At 38.5% G+C, this 21137-nt stretch overlaps 1 protein-coding gene across 3 annotated transcripts in view; it reads right to left on the bottom strand.

The window, feature by feature from the left end:
* Positions 1 to 20857, bottom strand: part of R3hcc1l (R3H domain and coiled-coil containing 1 like) — a 77355-nt gene extending 56498 nt beyond the window's left edge. For all 3 annotated transcript variants that reach the window (XR_003712249.1, XM_028773905.1, XM_028773917.1), the window contains exon 1: positions 20828 to 20857. The gene's annotated coding sequence lies outside the window, so the exon portion shown is untranslated. The remainder of the gene's footprint in view (positions 1 to 20827) is intronic.
* Between the last annotated feature and the right edge of the window lie 280 nt (positions 20858 to 21137).

The following is a 21137-nucleotide window of genomic DNA, read 5'->3' as shown; positions in this document are numbered from 1 at the left end:
CTCCATCGCTGAGCATCTCTAAAGCAATGAGACCAAAGGTTTGCTGGAACTGAACGAGAGTAACATAAGAACTAGGAAAGCAGACTCTTCTGTCTCTACTCTGCATATACACTGGTAGTAGAGAGCAAGCAGAGAAGAGAAAAAAACTAAAAAGTTCTTTTTCTTTTCCTACACATCTGGCTGTTAGTCTATGTATCTAATGATCTCTTCCCTGGGTCTGTGCTGAGTTAAAATGGTCTCCTATTGCTGCCAATAAAGGCACTCAAATGGATAAGGTCTTGGGGGCTGGGTCTCAGCCTCCCATGCTTTCCCCTCTTTAGGATGCACTAAAAGTGAATTTTTAAAGTTGAGGCCACTAAACTTGATTTCTGCGTCTTGTCTCTATGTATTATCTCTTTTGTCCCCAACCACAAACCTAAGTGGTATCTCTCACTGTGTCAGCTTCATAGATGAAAAACCTGAAACTGTAGTTCCTTAAGATCAGAGCTTCCTTGGGCTGGAGAGATGGCTCAGCGGTTAAGAGCACTGACTGCTCTTCAAGAGGTCATGAGTTCAAATCCCAGCAACCACATGGTGGCTCACAACCATCTACAATGAGATCTGATGCCCTCATATGGGTGTCTGAAGACAGCTACAGTGTACTTACATATAATAAATAAATAAATAAATCTTTAAAAAAAAAAAAAAAGATCAGAGCTTCCACATGTTGATTCAGTGTGCCAAACCCTACATTTAACTACTATGTTAGAATAGAACACTAACGTCCTAAAAACTATAATAGAGTAAAAAACATAACAGAGAATAGTTTAATAAATACCAACAAAAAATGAGCAACTGTAACTAAAGGAGGTGGAGCCTACATGATATATATATATCTACAACGGTTATCTGCCTCTCCCTGAAGCTATGGCAGCATGAATCAAAGAGAGCTGTTCCTAGAGATGGAGAAAACGGAAAAGCACGTTTCTCTTTGAGCAGGCAATGAAAACATGAAGTTAATAAATAAGAACTTCTCTCCCATGCAGCTTTAAAGTTTACTAATTAAGAGCTTCAGGCATAACAATTACCTTAGAATATAAAAACATCTTCACAGCAATGTTTTAAGGATCAAAAAGCTTACACAGAGGGCTGTAGAGGCTTTCAAAGAAAAACAATCTACTGAACAAACATTGCTCAAATACTTAAAGCACATTCTAATCTATTATTCTTATGATTCAAAAAGAAAGATAAATGTTAAAGAGATAAAAGCTAATAATAGGTAATGGCACTTCCCCACCATCAAACAAGTATTTAGTGTACACAGGGTTCTGAGATCTACGCTGGGGCGGTGGAAATATAAAGCAAGACAACATGTAACAACTCAGTGCGAGACACATGAAAAGAAGTGGAGCCTCCCCCAGTAAGATGTCTCTAATTACAAAGATGAGGCAGGTGAATAAGCTGCCCGAATGGAGTACATATAATTGCCAATAAAGGGCAATAAATAACAGAAATCCAAAGTAAAGAGGCATCTTTAAGGCCCTGAAACTCCTAAAGAAAATGTCATGAAATGTGTGGTACACAGGAAGGCCTTTAGAAAGTGTTATTCAAACAGAATTTAGGAGAGACATTCCAAACAGAAAGCAAAACAAAATAAAGCAACAGCAACCCCCCAAAAAAACAACAACCAAAAAACTACAACCACCACCACCACCAGCAAAACCAAGTGAAGAGGCAGGTCAGAAAGGACCACAGACACGGTGGCCTATGCAGCTGGCCAGATCTGGCAGCATCAAGAAGCTACTATGGCCAGGCTCTTGAGGAAACCCTCTTCCAAGGTTAGTCCTCTTTGTACCCTCACTAGACTGAAAAACACTTCTGTGAGCATTGATCAAGCCTACAAGGGTTTATCCTCCTACCAATTACTTCCTCCAAAACACCACCATGTTGAGATTTACACTTCAACTTTTGTTGAAAAACACATGTTGAACAACATGGTGGGAGGGAAGCACGAACATTCACCCCATAACACTAGACTAGGTAAGCCAAAGGTGTGTTGTAGGAAAGACTTGACAATGGGCTTTCAACACCAGGGATTAGGCATTCAAAAGGAGCAGTAGAAAATCCAGTCTGGGCCCTACAGATAATTTGAACAGTTATATTATCAGTGCCCCGAGTTTGCTACGCCTCCCTTGATCACCACATCTGTCCTTCCATTACTAACCCTTCTATCTTTCAAAATACGCATCACTTGTGTAAAGACAGGATAAGCAACCTCAAAACTCACTCATATTTTTCACCTGCTTACTTAATCTAATGATGTCAATGACAAAGCAGTAACACATATAACCGAAAATGAGAAACAGAATCAATACGAGGACCAGATTCCAAAGTAATGGCTCCCAAGTCTAATTCCATATTTAGAATGAGTCGTAAAAGAACAAAACTGTAACTTGTCCCCATGAAGTGCTTCTCTGTAATCTAGAACTCATTCTTTGATATCTAACACTACTATATTGAACTATGTATTCCTGAAACAATACCAGCTGGTGGTATATAAGTTTGTGAATCAAATTAAATCAACCAATCAACCAGATACACTGCTATGTGTTAAAGGCCAGACTATTTGGGATCCAGTTATGTTAAGTGGCCTTACCACCACTACAACAATTCCTAGAGAGGAATTCTTAAGCTCTTATCTCCATTATATTGATATTTACAGTTTCATTTCCTGATCCTTGTATAAAGTGATATACCTGGTCTCTTTAAAAATTTAAATTCTGGGGCTGGAGAGATGGCTCAGCATTTGAGAACACTGGCTGCTCTACCAGAGGACCAGGGTTCAGTTCCCAGAAACCACATAGAAGCTCACAAACATCTGTAATTCCAGTCCCACCAGATCTGATATCTTCTTTGAGCCTCTGTGAGTACTGCATGCACATGATACACAGGCATACATTTACAAACACTCATACACATGAACAAAAATAAAAAATAAAATCTCAAAAAAAATTAAATTCCATCTGATCCAACTTTACAGGTTTTTCCTTATTATTTTATGTGTATTTTTATTACTTATTATTATTTTCCTTATTATTTATGTTTTTTTCTTTTTTATATTTTCTTTATTTACATTTCAAATGTCATCCATTTCCTGGACCCTTCTCCCCCTGGGACTCCCCCCCCCATCCTACCCTTTTCCCCCTACTTCTATGAGGGTGTTCCCCCACCTATTCCCCACCCCCCAAATCCCTGCCCTGGCATTCATCTACACTGGAGCATCAAGCCTTCACAGGACCAAAGGCCTCTCCTCCCACTGACACCCAACAAGGCCATCCTCTGCTACATATGTAGCTGGAGCCATGAGTCCTTCCATGTGTACTCTTTGGTTGGTGGTTTAGTCCCTAAGAACTCTTGAGGCAGGGGGTTGGGGGGAGTATCTGGTTGGTTGATATTGTTGTTCTTCCTATGGGGTTGCAAACCCCTTCAGGTCCTTCAGTCCTTTCTCTAACTCCTCCACTGGGAATCAATGGTTGGATGCGAGCATCTGCCTCTGTATTTGTCAGGCTCTGGCAGAGTCTCTCAGGAGACAGTTATATCAGGCTCCTGTCAGCATGCACTTCTTGGCATCCATCATAGTGTCGGGTTTGGTGACTGTATATGGGATGGATCCCTAGGTCAGGCAGTCTCTGGATGGCCTTTCCTTCAGTCTCTGCTCCACACTTTGTCTACGTATTTACTCCCATGAGTATTTTGTTCTCCTTTCTAAGAAGGAACAAAGCATCCATATTTTGGTCTTCCTTCTTCTTGAGCTTCACGTGGTCTGTGAATTTTACTTTGGGTATTCCGAGCTTTTGGATTAATATCCACTAAGTCAGTGTATACCATGAGTGTGTTCTTTTGTGATTGGGTTACCTCACTCAGGATGATATTTTCTAGTTCCATCCACTTGCCCAAGAATTTCATGAAGTTATTGTTTTTAATAGCTGAGTAGTACTTCACTGTGTAAATGTATCCTTCCTCTGTTGAATGGCATCTGGGTTCTTTCCAGCTTCTGGTTTTTATAAATAAGGCTGCTAAGAACATAGTGGAAAATGTGTCCTTATTATATGCTGGAGCATCTTTTGGGTATATGCCCAGGAATGGTATAGCTGGGTCCTCAGGTACTACTATGTCCAATTTTCTGAGGAATCGCCAGACTGATTTCCAGAGTGGTTGTACCAGCTTGCAATCCCACCAACAATGGAGGAGTGTTCCCCTTTCTCCACATCCTCGCCACCATCTGCTGTCACCTGAGTTTTTGATCCTAGCCATTCTGACTGGTGTGAGGTGGCATCCCAGGGTTGTTTTGATTTGCATTTCCCTGATGACTAAAGATACTGAACATTTCTTTAGGTGCTTCTCAGCCATTCGAGTTTCCACAGTTGAGAATTCTTTGTTTAGCTCTGTACCTCATTTTTTAATAGGGCTATTTGGTTGTCTGGAGTCTAACCTCTTGAGTTCTTTGTATATATTGGATATTAGCCCTCTATCAGATGTAGGATTGGTAAAGATGTTTTCCCAATCTGTTGGTTGCTGTTTTGTCCTACTGACAGTGTCCTTTGCCTTACAAAAGCTTTGCAATTTTATGAGGTCCCATTTGTTGATTCTTGGTCTTAGAAAGCCATTGGTATTCTGTTCAGGAAATTCTCCCCTGTGCCTATGTGTTCGAGGCTTTTTCCCAGTTTCACTTCTATTAGTTTCAGTGTATCTGGTTTTATGTGAAGGTCTTTGATCCACTTGGACTTGAGCTTTGTACAAGGAGATAAGAATGGGTCAATTTGCATTCTTCTACGTGCTGATCTCCAGTTGAACCAGCACTATTTGTTGAAAATGCTGTCCTTTTCCACTGGATGGTTTTAGCTCCTTTGTCAAAGATCAAGTGACCATAGATGTGTGGGTTCATTTCTGGGTCTTCAATTCTATTCCACTGATCTTCCTGCCTGTCTCTATACCAATACCATACCGTTTTTTATCACTGTAATACTGCTTGAGATCAGAGACGGTGATTCTCCAGATGTTCTTTTATTGTTGAAAACAGTTTTTGTTATCCTGACAAACTCAAAGAAAAAAAAAAACACATGATCATCTCACTAGATGCTGATGTTGACAAAATTCAACACCCCTTCATGGTAAGTCTTAGAAAGATCAGGAATTCAAGTCCCATACCTAAACATAGTAAAAAGCAATATATAGCAAACCAGTAGCCAACATGAAACTAAATGGAGAGAAACTTGAAGGAATCCCACTAAAATCAGGGACTAGACAAGGCTGCCCACTCTCTCCCTACCTATTCAATATAGTACTCAAAGTCCTAGCCAAAGCAATTAGACAACAAAAGGAGGTCAAAGGGATACAAATTAGAAAGTAAGAAGTCAAATATCACTATTTGCAGATGATATGATAGTATACTTAAGTGACCCCAAAAATTCCACCAGAGAACTCTTAAACCTGATAAACAACTTCAGCAAAGTGGCTGGATATAAAATTAACTCAAACAAATCAGTAGCCTTCCTCTACTCAAAAGATAAACAGGCTGAGAAAGAAATTAGGGAAATGACACCCTTCACAATAGTCACAAATAATATAAAATACCTTGGTGTGACTCTAGCCAAGCAAGTGACAGATCTGTATGACAAGAAGTCAAGTCTCTGAAGAAAGAAATCGAAGAAGATCTCAGAAGATGGAAAGATCTCCCATGCTCACGAATTGGCAGGATTAATACAATAAAAAGGTTATCTTGCAGAAAGCAATCTACTGATTCAATGCAATCCCCATCAAAATTCTAACTCAATTCTTCATAGAATTAGAAAGAGCAATTCTCAAACTCATTTTGAATAACAAAAAATCCAGGATAGTGAAAACTATTATTTATGTTTTTACCTGCATGTATAATTGTGAATCACATGTGTGCCTGGTGCACAGAGACCAGAAGAAGGTGCTGGATCCCTGGGATTGAAGTTACAGAGATATGAACCACCCACATGTAGTTGCTAGAAATTGAACTTGGGTCCTCTGAAAGAGCAGCCAATGCTCTTAACTGCTAGGCCATCTCTCCAGCTCCCTGAGCCTTAAAGTTTTGATGACATGACAAAATACAATAATGACACCTATGAAAGTTACCAGCCCCCCCCCCCCCCAATAGCCTATTTTTGTATTTTTTGTCTCCCTGCTTACAGCAGAGCTTAACTACTAGAACAGCTTGCGTTCAAACTGCCCACAAAACCTAAGTGTTGCTCTGTTCTGCTTTCATTTCTTCCCCTCCCGTCTCCTCTTTAGCTTATACATAACCATTTATTCTGCTGTCCACCTTCCCTGACGGCTCCTCAACAATTCAGAGCCTGTCACAGATTGTCAGTACTGCATTTGGGACTTCAAAAGTACTCTTGTGGGACAGTACAGTGTGTTAGTACAGCATTTTCCCAGACACAATGTCACTCTTTATAGCCAGAAGTAAATTAGTTTCTTCTTAAAAAAAAAAAAATACACCTAATAAGACGGGTACAAGGAGATTTTAAATAACCAATTTTCAAACATCCTTTGGTTTGCTCTAAGATCTAAGCTGTCTCTGTCATGTGCTTGTATCTACTCACTAAGCCACAACACATCCAGAAATACCTGAAAAGCAGCTTTTTGATGCTAACAAAAGCAAAACCTCTATCAGGGGGTAGGGGGCTTATTTTATCTTTTTTCCCTGTGTCTATGGCTCCTCATCTTTGTATTCTATTTGAGACCACTTTGTTTAAACTCAGGTCTTGACATCAGCATTTATTTCTGATTATGTCTCACTGTGCAAAAACCATTTAAAGAAAACTTCTGAGCTGTGTATTGTAGTGCACACCTGTAAATGCAGCTGTTAGAAGGTTGAGGCTGGACAATCAAAAGGCCAGCCTGGGCTACAAAGACAGTTCAAGGCATGCTTGAACACTTTCCCGGACACAATGAGCATAGAGACACACAGAAAAAAAAGAAAAGATGAAAAAGGAAAAGAAAAAAAAAGCAGTATCAGTATCATGTTGTTACAGTTTCCATCCAAGTTTTGCCATGTGCTTCAGCAAGGTAAGTAAATTATCTTCTGACAGTTGCTGTGGCCAACCCTCTGATTACCACTAAAGCTCTACCTTGCATAACAGTTTCCAAATTGTTCCTGGCTATAAAAGAAGCTGCACAACAGTGACAAAACCATCAGGAAGTGAGAGGAAAAACCCTCACAAAATAGCAGTTCATATCAATATATACTAGTCTTCTTTGAAAAAAAAAAAAGTTAATTGAAACTAAGTACCTAAAAAGTAATATTAAAATTAAAATTAGTTGCCTAATTATTTTCATCTCCAAGTTCTTTAATAACATTATTCATTATACTTTACTGAGGATTTAAATGGCCATCTATTCTTCTTGAGTGAGTTAATTAAACCCCTATAATAACATTGCATCTTTGCTGTTCTCTATATGAATTATAGCAAAGCTAAAGCTTGATAAGGGCACTAACTCTCAGTTGTTACCTCAGAAAAAGACCCAGCCAAGGAACGCTAATAATCCAACCCTGAAAACTAAGTCTACACTCTAAAACACTAACTCTACCAAACACTTAAGCACAAACAAAGAGCCTCAGTCTTTCAAGAAACTTATTTCACCTCCTGAGAGTTACCAAATTATACTCAAGTACCACAAATAAGCAATGATATACAGAATAAATAAGCAAGTCTATAAAATATGCTTATGTATTAAGCAACTTATCACTTTTATTTTTTAAATTAAAAAATAATACAAAACAAAACCTCTCCAGGCAGTGGTGGTGCTTGCCCTTAGTCCCAGCACTCCAGAGGCAAAGGCAGTCAGATCTCTGAGTTCGAGGTCAGTCTGGTCTACAGAGAAAGTTCTAGGAGAATCAGAGCTAGCTATACAGAGAAACCCTGTCTCGAAAAAAACCCTAGACAGGCAGTCAGGCAGGCAAACAGATAGAAATAAAATAAAAAATAAAACCACTGTATATACAGATAAGCTACATCTGAAGGCAAATCATACAAAAGTTCCTTTAAGTCAGCCTTTCCTAAAATAACAACAAAAGTCATTTCTAAAACTACATAATATTTCTTTGACACCTATCCAAGCACTTAACTTTTCTTATCTCATTTTGTAAATAGTAAAAGTTTAATACAGTGATAGGCCACAGACTTAAATAAAAACACATGCACACATAGGTACACTTTTTAGAAGCCTGCCAACAAACCAGAGTGAAGACATGACATCTCACTTTAGGCCTCTGAGGACTGCTGTAATGGGACAGAAACACGTTCTAGCTGCCATCAAAAAAGAGATAAGAAACAAGAAAACAAACTACAAAAAAATACAAAAGATGTTCACCCTCTAGTCATTACTATAGTTCAATATGTTATGTTAATGGCAGGAGCTGAATACACAGGCTGGCTAGCAAGAAAAAAGATCTAGACTTCTACACAGACTTCTTCCAGAACTGTTCATATTGTTGAAAAGTTATAATTAAATCTAATGTACACTGATATGGTATACTCATACTACACACAACTGTGTACTTTAAAAAGAACGACACAGTTCCATAACTGATTAAATACCTATAAGGTATTATTGAATTTTTAAAAAGAGGTCAGGGAAAGAATGTTGAATGTTGGCCTAGCATGTGCAAGGCCCTGGGTTAGATTCTCAGCATCGAACAGGAGAAGATTAATTTTAAAAGGAGTATACAAACTCAAAATGATGACACTTTGAAGATATTCTTGAAGCTAGGCATAAAAGAGCTCCACTGTAATTCCAGCACTTGAGAGGCTAAGGCAGGAGGATTGCTTCAAGTTTGAGGCCAACCTGGGCTACTTCAAAGACACAAAAGTAGATGTGGGCACACAGAAAGGCACTTTTTGTTCTCAGATAACCCAATCATTATTAAATCATTAATTTAATTTAAACTAAATGAAAATACCAGCAATGGTTTTTTTTAATGTAGATAGATAAGCTACTAATAAAGTTTAACAAATGAAATTATGTAATAGGAAAATATTTTTTAATTTTCAGAACTGGAGACAGGGAAACGTCTGTCAATAAAGTTCTTACTCAAACACAAGGACCTGAGGTCACAGCCTCGTCACCCATGTAAGAAGCTGGGTACAGTGGCACGGCTGAGAAGGCAGACAGAGGAGGATCCTGGAGCTCACTGGTCAGCCTGCCTCACCAATTCAGTGAGTTCCAAGTTACTGTGTCTCAGAAGATCAGCTGAAGAGCAAATAGAGAAGACACAATTGACTCCTGCCCTCTACACTTATGTATACACAAACATATTTAACACACACACAATTTTCAAAACTAGCCAATACACTGAAATGGGATAATGATGCAGGTATAAAAACTCCAAAAACAAGGACAGTAAGTAAGCTATCTTGGTGACTAAAGCCTGAAGATCTGAGTGCACATAAAGGCAGTAGAAAAGAAGAGACTACACAGAGCTGTCTTCTAACACACACACACACGTCCAGAAATAAATGATAAAAATTTCAAACCTAATAAGGTGGCATGTCAAAAGCTATGAGGGGAAAACTGATCTTTTTAAAGAAAATATATTGAGTCAGGTCTGCAAAAAAGGATTATTAGGTCTACACAATAACAAAATATCAGATGGAGCATGGATCCAAATTAAAAACCTAAATCATATAAGTACTCAAAACAAAATGTAAGTAAATTCCTTTCCATAATGTAAGAAAAGGTTTTTCTATCTCAAAACAAGATTCAAATGAAACAAAAGACCAAAACTGGAGTACACAAAAGCCTGAACACTAACACCAAACACTACAAATAACAGATAAATGTACTAGAAGAAAATAGAGAAGCAGAGCATGGTGGCTCAGTGATCTCCATGAGCTCAAGACTGAGCTAGAGTAAGACCTTGTCGCTACCCAAGACCTTGTCACTACCCACTACCTCTACCTCAAGAGAAAACAAACCTGCCAAAAAGCTAAACCATATTGAGATCCCAGTTAGACAAAGTTTTAAGAATGTAACAAAATCCTCTAAGAGAGAGCATGAGGCTAAACTAACATTTCCAATGAGAACTGAAATTTGTACGGTCCCTTCAGAAAGGAAGTTTGCAATGTCTAAGAAAACTATATAGAATCTGGTCATCTCAATTGTGTTATCAAAAAGAATGCTCCCCTACCCCTACATACTTACCATTATTTTCTACTTGTCTTACAATAAAGATGGAAGGCTTCTGTAGGCTTTTTCCAATTAACCAGCTAACTCAAAAATCAAGGAAGGCACATTTCTCCTCTTCTACAGTATCTTCCTGAAAACCATCATGTTGCTACTAATATTTTACCTTTCACTTATTAAAATTACAACAGTGTAGTATTATCTCATATAAGAATATTCTAGTCTTGTGTCTGTATGCATAAATGTGTGTTGTATGTACATGTTCATAGGTATGCAAGTGAATATACATGCTCACATCTCCATGTAGAAACCAGAGATCAACATTTGGTATCATTCTCAGTCACTCTTCTTTTGAAATAGAGTCTCTCACTGATCCTGAATCTCACCAATATGCCAACACTAGCTGGTCAGAAAGATCTAGCTGTCCCTGTATCTCCAGGGATGGGATTACAGGCACATGCCACCATATTGGCTTTTTATATGGGTTCTGGGAATCCAAACTCAGATCCTCACTTTACAGGACTGAGCAATCCTACCAAGTCCCAGAATATCTAATCTAATAAGTAAATTCAGTCTGTGGGGAAAGTGGGCAGAATGTACAAGACATATGTAATTTTGCTTCTTCCCCCAAATCCTACTAAGATAGTAACAGACATAAGACCCAAATCCACAAAGAAAGAGAATAGCAATAAGGAAAAAAAATAACAACAAAATTTTTGAAGCTAGAACACAGAAAGGTATATAAAAGATCAGCAATTTTTTTAAAAAAAAGATTGTGTGCCTGATCAGGTATTCTATGTAATATATGATGGTTCCATCCTTTTGACAAGTACAAGAAGCCATAAGAAAACATGAATGAAAAACAGGATACCCAACATGAAAGAGAAGTAAAAGAATGCCAGTAAATGGGGCTTCCAGAATAATTGTGCATCGAAAATCAAAAGCCCCCAATCCAGATCAAAAGCTAGGTAACAACAGGTACATTACTTAAAGACTGCCATTTTCCACTCTTGACTACAGTGCCATCTTTTCAATCAGACATTACTAGAGGACATGTTCCACCTAAGCAAGGGGATAAATGAAGAATGAGGAAGATATCAGTTCTGACAAGACTGGAAATCAAACCCAGGAAAGAAGTCTACAGATTACAACAAAGGGAAATCATTCTAGGAAAAGAACTGTGCAGTAGGCTCAGAGATTCATCACTCAAATAGTAGGATAATGGAAGTCTGTAGAAAAGGAGCTTCAGAATGGAAGGGAGTTTGGATGAGGAAGGAAGAAGAAAGGGAGGGGAGAAGAGTAATTGGAACTGAAAGATTACATGATCTTGAAGAAGACCAGACTGAGGCCATTTAAGACACTCTCAGGGAATAAAATTCGCACAGGCATAATGTCAATGCAACACTATTTAATTTAACCAAATGTCAAAATGTAACTACACTGGGAAGCTAAGAACGGAGCACCAATGGATATCACTGTTTAAGAAGAGCAAAACTGGAGTTATGGAAGGTTGTAAGCCACCTAATATGGAAGCTAGAAATCTAACTTGTATACCTGGGAAGAGAAGCAAGTGTTCTTAACCACTAAGTCACCTCAGGTCTCCTATCTGACTCTTTAAATTATGTCTACAAACTATATTCCTATTGATTAAGTATAAAGAAAAATTTAGAAAGTTAATTCAAAGAAACAAAAGCCAAATAGTAGTGTATTCTTTGATATTAAATAATTCATCATTAAAAAATATATAAGTAAAATATTTTCAATAGAAAGAAACAAAGTAAAGCCTTTAGAAATAGTTCTCTTTTTGTTAAGTCTTTATATTTCTAATACTGACAAACATAAATGTACAAAATATCGAAGTCTTAAAAATTAAAAAAATAACTTAAAGCAAATAATTACCACTAGCAAAGACAGACAGGATTCAGTAATTGTAACACTAGGAGGGTTGTAGGTCTGGCCTCACTTACAAATTCATTAATGATCAGGAGGCAGTGCAAATAACACATTTAATTAAATTTGCTCATTTATCTATTTTGGGAAGTACGATTAACAGCAGTGAGAGAGAAAAGTAATATAAAAAGACAGAGATGGATTAAAAACATTGGCTGAAAACCAACTTAATCAGAAAATGGTGGAAGACGATACAAAACCAGAGGCTTAAAACAAGAGTGATATGAGAGGTTTATTTACCATCTATTTGTTCCCAAACACCCAAATAAAGTGACTGCAGCCAACATTGTTGGCTAGAAACATATAGGTACACACCTATATCTAGGCTCAAAAAGGGACCACTCTAAAAACAATGTACCAGATGAGTACCTTTACTGTAATCTAGGAACCAGAAGTGTTATATTTCAGAGAAGTCTGGATTTCATATTCGGATTTTCACTCTAAAGATGTTTAGCTTGGATTGTTGGTACAGCTTGGTAAGAGCAAGTTTTTAGATAATCTCACTGTTTGTCTTCATTCAGGGACACTGAAGATTCAGACAGTCTACGGTTCCCAACCTTTCTAGCATCAAGTTGTGGTTTGTGACCTAGTTTTATGAATGGCATATAAGCAAAAGTAGTCTGTATAACCTCAAGAAGTATCCTTTAAGGGAGAGAGATGATTCCCTTAAAGAGAGATGGAGGAAATAGCTGGAGCTGCAGTGCTCTATGCCTAGAGTGACTTTGGTTCTGTTGTTACCTTCCCACCTCAGTGCTGGAAACTGATCTCTTGCATTCCTAAAGTGACACTGTAAAAGAACAGCATCCATACACAGTGGGGCAACACCACACCACAGCATGAAGATTTCTGGAATTCTTAACACTAAGAGGAAGAACTTTCTACCATTAAGTCTCTCTTACTTGGCTGCAACCAAATCCAATCCTAATTAGGATACCATGTGCATGGATAATCAATCATATAGCACGCCCTCCATCAGTCCCTTTGCAGCGGCCTTTCCGGCCCCACCCACTTCCTCACTATAGTCCCCAATGTTTCAGTCCTTTTGCTCCTTTGTCAGGAAGCTCTACAACATTCCTTTCAACTCCGTATCTGATTTTTTTGAGCTCCAAATGTAACTCTAGCAGCCTATCATAGTGTAAGATACAGCTATACAAGAATATAACTGATTTTTAAAATAAAATGATAAAGTGATGGTTAAAGCAGTGTCTGGGAGGTGATAATATATAGCTAACATTTACTGCGCTCTTCTTCTTTGCCAAGTATTACTTTAAATCTAAGAGCTAATCCCCAACACAATCCCATCAAGCACGGAGCATTAGTACCTGCTCTATCTTAAAACAGAGGAAGCTGAAACCCAACAAGTAACTCACGTAGAATATGTAGTAGTACAGAAAAAAGATGATTCAAACCTAGGCTTCCTAAACCCACTCTCTTAACAAATGCACACTCAGATTACCCGGGTCCAAGGTGCTAACCGAGCCTAGAACCTTTTTAAATGTTTTCCGCAGTCACAATAATTACTCAAATTCCTTCTTCAGTAGTAAAGTTGATGATTTTGCAGATTAATTTTAAGAAACTACCAAATATCACTTATAATGAAGTAGGTAAATAAGAAGGGTGGTCAGGCAAACTCCTTTAGAGTCAAGGGTTATAATCATCAGGTGATGAGATTAGTTTTCTTGTATAGCTCTACTGCCCTAAGAATCAGTTCCAAAAGATCAACACCAAAAATTTATATTTGCTAGGATAACTGCATGGCCTCAAAAACAGATTACAAAGCAGTACCCATTAAGATTAATGAATTTTAAGACGATCATATAAATTGTATACTTAAAACTTAAGAAATTAGAAACTGAAATCATTTTCTTCCTCCAAGACCTATCTGAGAGCCTTCTCCAATGCCATTATTATGACACAGTATACTTGATATATCAGACTCACAAATTTGTATTCTAACTCTTCAGTTTCTCTACCTGGTCCATCATCTTGCTACTCTTCCTCAACGTCTCCTTTCTATGTCTACAGTAACAGCACCACTATTGAAACAATCTCCAGTCAACCCATAAGGTCATCCTACATACAACACCAAGAAGACAACCTTGCTTAAATACTATTTTGACTCTCAACAGAAATGCTGTCATCTATGGGATTATATTCAATTAAAATTTAGAAAATTTATACTTAAATACATCAAGAGCTGCAGATATAGCTAAGTGGTAAAATGCCTGCCTAGATGCACAAGGCCCAAGCTTCAATACCTAGCACCACAAAAATATTAACAGCAAAAAATTTAAGTAATGACAAATAACTACATTGGATTAGATTACGTTCTGCTGCCAACTGAATGCATGACAAACATAAAACAAAAACAAAATCCTTTCATTTTCAGGGCTGGGGATAAAGACTTGCTCAGCAATTTCAAGGCCTTGGGTTCACACCCAAAACAACAACAAAACTTCTCATTTTAAGAAAGGTTCCAATTTAGGAACAACGAATAGAAAAATCATAGACTTAAAAAACTGGCTATACATGAAAAGTTAGGTTATGAGTTGCTTTTGTAATTTCCTGATTGGACAAATTTTCTACAGTAATTTTATATCCTATCACTTACAAGTAAGTCTTGTGTTAATACGATGAGTCAAAGGCCAAGTACAAAAACTGATCAACTTAAGTTAAAAAGAAACACTGGCCAGGTAGAGTGGCTTATGCCTGTACTATCAGTAACTTGGAAGGCTGCAGCAGGATGGAAACCAAATGAGTTTGGAGATACCCTGGTAGGTTTCAGGCTATCTGGTTATGATTGTGGGGCTCTAATGTGACTGTGGTCCTGCCTCCTTAATAAAGGAGGCTGGGCTGGAGAGATGGTTCAGTAGGTAAGAGTACTTGCTACATAACCATGACCTGAGTTCAGATCCCCAACACCCATATAAAAAGCTGGTGTGTGGCCCTACACTGTAAACCCTGTATTAATCTGTTGGCCAGCCAGTTAGATGAAAAATGACAAATTTTAGGTTCAGTGAGAAACTCTGTCTCAAAGGACCAAGATGGAATGTAATAAAGCAAGACACATGACCTATGCCTCTGAACTTCCAAGTGCATACACATGCACTTGAGAAAGGAAAGGTAAAAGGGAGAGAGGAAAAGAAGAAAAATAAAAAAAAATGAAAACAAGCTGGATACATAGCTGAGTAGTAGATTATTTGTTTACCACGAACAAAATGGCTGGTATATATTAGTAAGTTTTGGAATGCCATGCCATACAACAAAAGCTTAAGGAAAAAATCTTTACCAGTTCAGTAGCTTCATATTAAATACACTCCCCACAAAACAATTTTTTCCCAATTTTAAGGATGTCCAAAGCACCAAAGTACAATTGGGAAGACCTGGTTAATTAAATAAGGCAATCTCCACTCAGAGAGTTTAACAATTCATCTCAAACATATTCTAAATACCTATTACACATAAGACACTTTGCTAGATGCCTAAGACACAAAGATGAATAATACATGATCTGTATCTAGCAATAAAAGTAGGTATATAAATAGTTTAAGGAAGTATTAAAATAGACATATAAAATAACTACCACCAATGGTTAATTTATAGTACAATTTTGGTCTTACTTTATTCTTTAAGAAAAACAACTTAAGTGAGGAAACTTTTGCCTAGAGAGGAAAATAGTCGGAAAAAAATTAAAAGACACATAGACAGTATGGGCCTTGTTTGTTATCTGCTATTTAGATCTTTAGATTTTGTGTTTTGTGTTTTTATCTTCTAAAGTTGTCTGCACTACATTTTCTGCAATAAACATGCATTAGTATTTTTAGGTAAAAATATTTTTAAAAATAAGTTTCAATTTTTAAAAATGTGTTTATTTACACCGTAAAAGGCCAAGTAAGTAGTTAAAAGGACTGTAATAGAAACATTTGGTGGGGGCTGGAGAGATGGCTCAGTGGTTAAGAGCACTGACTGCTCTTCCAGAGGTCCTGAGTTCAAATCCCAGCAATCACATGGTGGCTCACAACCATCCATAGTGAGATTGGATGCCCTCTTCTGGTGTGTCCGAAGACAGCTACAGTGTACTCATAATAAAATAAATAAATAAATAAATAAATCTTTGAAAAAAAAAAAGAAACATTTGGTGGTTCTATGTTGAACATACAAAATCTAGTTACCATTTAAGGGAAAATGGTGATGTGATAACTGTGGGAGCATGTAACTTTACTACCTTTCTTTTCCCTCCTTTCCTGGCAAAATACAAATGCAAGCTCTCAAGTAACAGACACAAGCAGACTCAGTAAGCTCTCCATCTCCTGATCATAGCCTGACAGTTATCACTCATTTTCCACCCTTTAACTCACTGCCCTCTCTGCACTTCTGGTTACCCACCTCCTAAGAGGCTGGGTAACTGTCCTCTGACTGTGTCTGACTCTTCTCTGAAGGACTCACTCTGCCAACTCTGTCAGATTCTCTCTTCTTCCCAGTAGTTACCAACTCTACTTCAAGACATCCTTTTTTGTTTTTTCCTTTTGTTTTAAAAGTAGAATTAGTAACATTATGTCCATTTTATAGTTATGAATACAGAAATAGACTACTGATAGAAAGCAGGATTTAAATTGAAGTACTTCCCTCAAAACAGCTCAATTGTAAGCCAGTATGAACACACGTTCAGATTCAAGAAACAACTTTGTCATTAATGAATACTACACACCTTTTGCCCACATTTTCAACTCTGCATCAAGTTTAAAGTTACACCATGAACGGTCACACTAGATCATTCCAGAAATTCCTACCATCACATACAGTCAATCTACTTGCTTGAAAACCTCACAATACTAGATACCAAAACTTGCTGATTCCAATACTGCTTCTTTATGTTTGTTTTTATCCCCAATCCTAAATTGGCCATTTTGGTATAAAAAGAGAGATTTAAAAAAAGAGGCAACAAATATCAATAAAGTGTAGTGAGTTTGAAAAATGGTCAACTACAGAGAAAGCTAATGTGATACAGTGAAAAAGCACACCATAGACTAAGGGAAAATGGTATACAGCTTATTCAGAGAACACTCTCCAAATGTTGCCACTGAACACTACCCTATAACTTTTCTCCTATCTAATGCTCTGACAACTAAATTTCTCTGTAATTCAATAAGCTCTTAGGAGTTCCCCAAGCTTCATCCATCCTGCTGGGCTCATTCATGTTTTCCCCACAAGCTAAGAGCACTGTTTCTGGTGAATAGCACACAAGTTAGGTCCTCTTTCAATCCATGAATAGTCTACTCTTTGTTTCCATGGGTAGGAAATCTACCATAAATATAACTCAACAATAAAAAGAAATGTTTAAATCACACAGCTCAGGTAAGTGGTTGATGCTATAGGTTGCCAGTTTTATATATTATATGAGGGTTAGCTTCATAAATGTTTAATTAAAAAAATCTATACTTTTACTCTTGGCACTATTTCATTTACTTATATCTAATGAGTTGCATGAATGCCAAATTAAAAATATGTCAGATATCGGTGAGTACTTAGTGCATGAAGTTAATGAGAACAGGTCACAGCTTCAAATTCCATGTGGGCCAATTAGCTTTGCAATGTTTCAGGCTCCATGGTCACAGTCAACTACCTTAACCTTGGGAAGCAAAGAAACATACTGATCATATGAACCATTAAGAGATTAAGAGAGTATTATAGTCACAATCTGTCAGAAAATAACAAAAACTAAACATACTAATACTAGCAACTCTATTTTCCACTAAGCTTGACCAGTATATGCCTAGCTCTAACAATGTCTCCTTTCAGCTATGCAGGCTAATAGCCTTACTTTACAGATGGTGTGACGTAAACTCAAAAGCCTAAATTAAAGCTACACCCAGCAGACACTGGAACCAGAACTTTGACTTCAAGGCTTAGGGTATTTCCACAAAAACAGCATGGCCTTGCCTAACTGTGCCATACAGCATAAGATAATCAATAAAAGGTTCTTATTCAGCAACACTGCTACCTGAGCATCTACTATGTATACAGCAAAGAATGAGATCTATCTTCCAAAGCCCTTTTCAGTAAAAAAGAGTCAAAATGTAAGTGTTTGAAACAAAGGAGACAGCACAATATGCAAAGGAGATTTTAATGTACATGGCTTTCTATTGTCATAGCTGTGTGTGTGTATATATATATATACATATGTACATATATACAAATGTGTACATATGTATGTATGTGTGTGTATACATATATATTTGTGCAAAGAAATCATGCTGGAGCATAACTAAAGGTAAGAACAAATCTGAAAAAGCAGAAGGCACAACATGAAAGAAAATAATAATTGCTTTTTAGCCTTTTGGCTAAGATCAAGTATAAAAAAAAATAAATGAAATGTTTTCTTAGCATCCAAATTTGTGGATATCTGGCAGTCAGTGAGACACATGAAGAAAATAAAAATAGTACTTCATAACCGTAAGATTTTGCCCTGGCCCACATATCATTTATGTCTGTAAGGCTTTTCACTTTGCTTTCTCTAAACTTGTTCCTTATAGATACACACAGAGCCAGGACATCAGCACAAGTAATCAGTCATTAAGTTTCCACCTTTAAAAAAATGAAGGTCACCAGGTCTCCTAGACTCCTTCAGGCTGTTTGTTTTTGTTTCACACAGTCTCACCAGGTAGCTCTGGCTGATCTGGAACTGACCAGGCAGACCTTGAATTCAAAGATCCATCTGTCTCTGACTTACTAGGATTAAAGGCATGAACTACCATGCCCAACTCAGGCTAAAACTTTACAAACAGCCTAACATAAAAACTGTATGTGTGCTGAGTGGTGGCCCATGCTTTTAATCCCAGCACCCAGAAGGCAGATCTCTTGTGAGTTCAAGGCTGGCCTGATCTACAGAGTGAGTTCCAGAACATCTAGGACTATACAGAAACAAAACAAAAAACAAACAAACAACAACAACAAAACCTGTGCACGTGTACATATATGAGGGAGGGGAAATAATAGAGACACAAAAATTGTTCTATAAAATTCTATTCTTGTCAATATCTGAATTATAGTTTATTGTTCTGCTATAGTCAAATACACTCCTAGTACAGGTTATAAACAAAGCACCAGTCCAATTTCAACTAACAAGATACAAAAAAGAAAAAAGAAATCTCTAGAAAAAAATTAACTTAAGGACATACCTAATAACCATTTCACAGCAGCACTATAGGAAACCCTAATAGTGAAAAAGAGTAATCTTTAAAAAAAGAAAAAATTTTTTTTCTTTTTAAAAAAGACGAGCTCTCCCTATATCACTCTTCCTGGCCTGGAACTCACTACACAGACTGGGCTACCAAAAACTCAGAGATCAGCCAGCCTCTGACTCTGGTATTGGGATTAAAAGCTGCTGTTGCTTGTTGTCTAATACTAGGGAGATAACTCAGAGCCTTACACGATCTTACCAATGAACTATACACCTCAACCTCTGCGCTAAACAGCTAAAGCAGCTATCACATGAGTGATATTCACCTGAGAAGAATGAAGAGCCCTATAATGCCTAGACACTGGTAGTTAGTTCAGAACTACGCTTTGGGAGCTCTAGGTCTTAGGAGATACTTGTGTAGTGCTCCAAGAAGAGTTGTTACAGAGCAAGAGGGGCAGCTAGCTAGCTGTGTATGGACAGCATTCCAGATTCTGATGAGCCTCGAAATCCCAGAGTTTTACACTGGTTCTACAGGTGGTCAGGCTTTCATGTCACCTCTCCACTGGAAACCTAGCATTAACCCTTCATCGTTCATCTCAGTTTCTAAAGACACCCTTAACTCCAGTCTTTATCATAAAGACATGACCGTGATTTTAAAAATCCAACTGACCTGGACCACGAAAGGGAGAATATCAAAGGTTTATTTTAAATATGTTTTATAGCACAAACATTTTATATCTCTTTTTCTCATTTCTGCTGAAACTCGTAATACTGAAAGACATAATGCCAAAAAGACTCTGCACCCCATTTTTTTCCGGACAGAGAAACCGAAGTGATGGTAACAGGTCTACAAAAGACCACAGGTCCATCAAGTGCCCATCATCCTCTCAAGATTCATTTTCTATAAACCCCGTGCTTCTTCCCTCACAACTCAGATGCAACGAAAAAAAAGTTTAGAAGGAAACTTTCGATAAAGTGGTTTGGAAGTTTTCCGAGGACCGCCCAAGGAGTGCAGGAAGTACACCCTACTGTACAAACTGCACACTGCCAACCTATAGCCCGGGGCTCCGAGCAGTGGAGCAGACCGGCCACTGCCCGGGAATCGCCCGCAACCCCGGGCTGTCCGGAAGCCACCTCGGTGGTCCACAGTCCCGCAGCCCAGAGAAGGTCCTTACAGACCCCGCTCGCTACCTGTTGACTGTAGACGATTTCTACGAGAAACATTAGGGCCGAGGCCCAAGGCAGGCCTGCGGCCCCTTAGAAAACAGAAGAGATCCGAGAGAGGCCCTCCCGCCCGAGGGGTTCAACAGGTCAAAGGGCGAAAGCGTCCCAATAACCTCCGCCACAGGCGGGGGCCTTCCCCGCGCGTCACGTGAGGAAAAGAAACACAGCGTTAACACACAGGAGGAAAGAGGGTCCTCTCACGAACTGGAGGAAAGAGGCGGGGGACAACCAGCACGAGCTCAGTGTGAGAAAGAATCGGGGACAGGGGTTCGTGGTTACCGGGACCCTGTCGCTCTCCGCTTCCGTCGCCACCACGAAGCGCCTGCTCTTCCGCTCGCCGCTGGGGTGCGCGCCAGGGCTTGGCTCCGCCCACGCCGCGGGACCTCCTGGGAGTTGTAGTCTCCGCGAGACCCGGTTACGTCACATGGGGGCGGGGCTGGCAAATAGAGAGGGAGGGAGGGCGTTGATGCTTCTCTATGTCCTGTATCGTCCATCCTCCATCTCTACCCTCAGCTGTTTATGCGCTCAAATCTTCTCACGTCCTACTCAATCATACCGTGTGTCTTTCCTCGTCCACAGGCGAGTTTCT

The sequence above is a fragment of the Grammomys surdaster genome, unplaced genomic scaffold, assembly GCF_004785775.1.
Source record: "Grammomys surdaster isolate TR1022 unplaced genomic scaffold, NIH_TR_1.0 66, whole genome shotgun sequence".
NCBI lineage: Eukaryota > Metazoa > Chordata > Mammalia > Rodentia > Muridae > Grammomys > Grammomys surdaster.
Note: the sequence above shows the minus strand (reverse complement) of the source record. Positions and strands in the feature narration are given on the sequence as shown.